Here is a 4,894-nt window from a genome sequence, read left to right on the forward strand (position 1 = left end):
ATTTTCCAGCATGTTCCACTATAATCTTACTGACTTGATGTATAAAAAGGTATGTGAGTGGCTTTTTTGTGCTTCAGTATGTACAGAACGAGTGTGCACATTTTGGTCTTGTGTAAATAAGCTTGTTGAACACGCTCAGTTTAATTGTTTTCAGATTTTCGTTGGAAATTTGTATTTATTGCTATGGCTGTTCTGTGAGCTTGTACATAAAACAACACATCTGCAGGGGAAGTGTTGCATCTGTACGCCTTCAAACACGAGCAATAAACTCCGAGCTGTTTGCAATCAGCAGCTTTCTGCTTTAACAGAGAATGACCAGCGATTCTGCCTTCGCCTTGATTGTTCGTGTGCAGATACAGGGCAGACAACTTTTACATTTTTGTCAGTGAGATTGGGCTGGATTGGTCAGGGGGACGGGGAGAGGGGGGCTATTTGAGGTTGGAGGTTTTGGGGGGTGGTGGTCATGGGTTGAATGGTATTGGGTTGGGGGTGGTCCACAATTTTTTACGGAATAGAACTGTTTTTAAAGGGTTATCTCAAATATTACTAGATGGATGGATGGATGGATAGATAGATATACTGAAATCTCTTCTTAAATATTACTGGATGGATGGATGGATAGATAGACACTGAAATTTCATCTCAAATATAGATGGATGGATGGATAGACAATGAAATTTGATCTCAAATATCACTAAAACAAGTCGTAAGGTTGTATTTTGGATGTTTCCACATCAACACTACACAATAATACAAAAGCAATAATTCTAATATATTTAATGTATTAGAAAATAATCAGAACTAGTGACGGGAAGTTTGATTTGTTAAACAATGAATCGAATGTCTGAGTCAAATGATTCATTTTCCTGCTGGAGGTGGGTGCTGTGCACACTTAAAGAAGATGGTTCTTCAAGGGAATGGTTCTATCCATGACTTCTATATAGAACCTTTTTAAGCTTAAATGGATCTTTGCATGGTGAAATTGTTCTTCAGATTGATGGAGAATGTTTGTATATGTTGTTACATAGAACCTTTTTGAAAATGGTTCTAAATATCACCAAAAAGGGCTCTGCTACTGTTACAAGCTTGACATCGTCACAATAGCAGCAGTAAACTCTGAGCTGTTTGTAATCAGCAGCTTTCCGCTTTAAGACTGATGACCAAATGACCAATAATTTTTGCCTTCGCCTCGATTATTCATGTGCAGATACAGGGCAGCCAACTTTTACATTTTTGTCAGAGTGAGATTGGGCTGGAGGGGTCAGCGGGGGTACTGGAGGTTGGCGGTTCTGGGGGTAAGCAGTCGTGGGTTGGACTGTATGGGTTAGTGGGGTGTCTTATTGTTCCAGATTTTTTTAAGGAATATAACTGTTTTTAAATGTCTGTACACTGAAATTCCATCTTAAATATTACTAAAAAGTTATAAGGTTGTATCAACATATTAATATAGAACCGATGTATCAGAACATTTTCAAGCTTAAATGGCTGCATAGTGAAATGGTTCTTCAGGTTAATGGAGAACATTAATACATGGTGGGGGGGGGTTGGTGGTCAGGGGTTGTACGGTTTTGGGTTGGTGGTGTTATTGTTCCACAATTTTTAGGAATAGAAATTTTTTAATGTCAATGTTTTAAATGACACTAAAATTCCATTCCAAATATAGATAGATAGATACTTTTATTGATCCCGAAGGAAGAAGGAAATTTATCAGTATCAGAAAATATTCTGAACTAGTCAACTGATTCATTTTCATGCTCGAGGTCATTCTTCAAGAGTCCTTTAGTAAAGGTAATAGGTCTGAACCATGAGTTCTGTATAGAACATTCATGGTTAAATGGTTCTTTGCATGGTGAAATGGATGGATGGAGAATGGAGAAATTTCAGCTCTTTTTGAAAATGGGTCTATAGAGCAGCAAAAAAGTTTCTGCGATTGTTACAAGTATGACATTGTCACAGTAGCAGAACGCTTTTTGGTGCTACATAGAACCATTTTCAAAAAGGTCTGAAACTTTGACAAACATAGCAAGAGTAACTAAGAGAGCCGAGACTTGAGAAAGTTTCCGAAACGCAATCAAGTGATTCAATCAAAATCATTTTGAGTGACTGAATAAATAATTTAATCATGACATCAATCGAACAGTGTTCACACATGAAGGAAGACCAATCCAGCAATTAGAAGTTCAAAATAATCATAAAAGGCTTCGAGGATCATTATTAACGTCCATGTGTTGCTCAGTGGTCCACTCAAAGGTGGAAAGGTGCACAATTTTTTTTATTATTACAGAAACCATCTAAAAAGGAAAATGGTACAAAAAACAGATCAACACATTTCCATCAGCAGTTTAGTAATGGAGGAAGACTTTCTGTTTGTTAGCAGCAAAAAGGGTTTTGTGTGTTTAGGGCGAGTTACTCATCATACTCAGGACTCCAGGCTGATAACAGAGGCCATATTCACAACGTTTCCCAGCAATAGCTGCATGGGCACAGTGTCGGCAGAGCTATTTACAATGATTTGGTCTCTCTGTAACAGTTCTTATCTGATTTCTAATCAGATCTTGGTTCCTAAAACTGGATCTGACCTCATATGGATCTGCTTTGTGGTTTAATTAAATACTCCATAAAAACAAATACAGCTACAGAGGTCTGGGTTGAGGTCAGCTTTGGAAAACACTTTTTTTGAATACACATTTAAAGGTACAGTAATATTTTGGGACTATATTACTATAATAAATTGAGAGGGATTATTGAAACAACGTACAAATTCTGTTTCTTTATATTTCGCTGACGTCATCTGTCTGGGCAGATTTACTGGTATCCTCTGATGTTCTGATATCCATCCTGATGTCTCATACAGAGGACAATATATAGAAATAGCCTCATCTCAATTTATCCAAGCACTGAAAACCTTGCAGCTTGTCCCCAAAGTGATCTTTCAGCAAAAAAATAAAGAATAAAATACACGTCTTTACTCGTACGCCACATGTAGTCGATGAGCCACAGCACGTTTGGTGTCTCAAGTTTGCTTCTTCAATTTTGCACTGTAGCTACAAGGCCAGTGTAGCCACCAACTGAGAGTTACTTAAATATGCTCACCTGTTAGTATCAAGCTAACTGCATCAAACCGTGTTGAATTGTATAGAGATGCTAATGTGGTTAGACACTGTGTTAAAGCTTGGCAAAATGACTTTATCGCTGCTGTGAGAACAAAAACTCCAAAATGAGAACTTTACAGGAGAAGGAAAAAACATACTTTAGTAATTTTGGGCTGTTTCTTTTGGTTCATTCATCATGAAATTTGCACGCAATGTGAAGTACAGCAGGCATTTTCAAATTATGATAAAAACTGAAAAATGACAAAAATGGAGCTATGTTTTGTTCAGACAGCAGCAAGATATATATGATGATATACATCATGTCACAAGACAATACGTTTTTTTGAACACATTGCGCATATCAGCACTACTTGAACACTGACCAACAGCATGTTTAATTATAGAGAGCAGAATATTAGTCGCGTTTAACGTGATTTAGTGCAACACTGTATGCCAAATACTGCATAAAAATAACTGTGTTCAGTTTTTGATAGTATTTCTTTTTAAAATGTAGCACCACTGGTTCTTTTTCTCAGTTCCAACTGATCAGATGTCTGAAAAAATAAATATTGTGACCGTGTATTGTGAAAATTTCCGATATTTTTATATATTGCAATATTTTTACTGTATCGTCCACCTCTACACTATATGATATACTGTTTTCCATAAAAAGGACCAATGTAGAGATTTAATTTCGTTTTTAACTATGCAACATGGCATTGTCTCCAGCCATCACTGACTGACTATACAATTCCGAGGGGAATGTGGTGGCAGGCAAGCGTTTTTTTAGGGTGCATAGAAGAAAAGCACCACAAATATTGGCTGAGAAGCTGCTACTGAGCTACAGACTGAGAAGCGTCTCCATCAAGACTCACTCCTCCAATAACCCGTTTCAGCAGGGCACGTAACACAGTCACGCCACAGAGAAGCTGCTTAAACTGTAGAAAATAAACACACTTCAGTTTCCCGTCATAAAAACTTGCCAACTTTCTTCTAACTTTGCTTAGTGTGGCAAACACACTTTTACAGCCTATAAATCACATCTTGTTAAAGTAATAAAATGGATAATGCTTACTGTGTTAGCCTACATGCTACTGCTGTGTGGCCTACACACAAAGATGGTTCTTCAAGGGTTTTTTAAAGACAATGGTTCTATTTAGAACCATGAGTTCTAATCATGCATGCTCAAATGGTTCTTTGCATGGTGAAACTGTTCTTCAGACTGATGGAGAACATGTTGTACAGGTTCTATACAGAACCTTTTTGAAAAATGTTACACAATGGTATAGGGTTCAAGTTTGTACAGAACTCATGGTTCTAAATAGAAGCAACACCTTTACAGAAGAACCACCTTTTTAAGTGTGTACTATTGTTATAAGCCTGGGATTTTGACGACTCTGATGGAACAACATCAGCCAGATAAGCATTCATGTTTCGCGAGGAAAGATATTCCGTGCATGAAGGTCTGCAGCCAGCAACTATGACTGTGACGTGTCGCTCCAATATGAAAGTTTTGAAGCCAATCCGACTGATATGACTCTTAAAAAAGATGGCTCTTCGAGAGTTCTTAGTAAAGAAAATGGTTCTATATAGAATCATGTACACTTAAAGAACCCTTCACATGATTAAAGGGTTCTTTGCCTGGCAAAAGGGTTCTTCAGAATGTGTTGTAGATAGTTCTATATAGAAACTTTTTGATAGCACCAAAAAGGGTTCTTCTATTGTTACCATGTCAAGCTTGTAACAAGAACCCTTTTTGGTTCTATATAGAACCCTTTTCAAAAAAGGTTCTAGCTAGAACC

This window comes from Colossoma macropomum, unplaced genomic scaffold, assembly GCF_904425465.1.
Source record: "Colossoma macropomum unplaced genomic scaffold, Colossoma_macropomum, whole genome shotgun sequence".
Classification (NCBI taxonomy): Eukaryota; Metazoa; Chordata; class Actinopteri; order Characiformes; family Serrasalmidae; genus Colossoma; species Colossoma macropomum.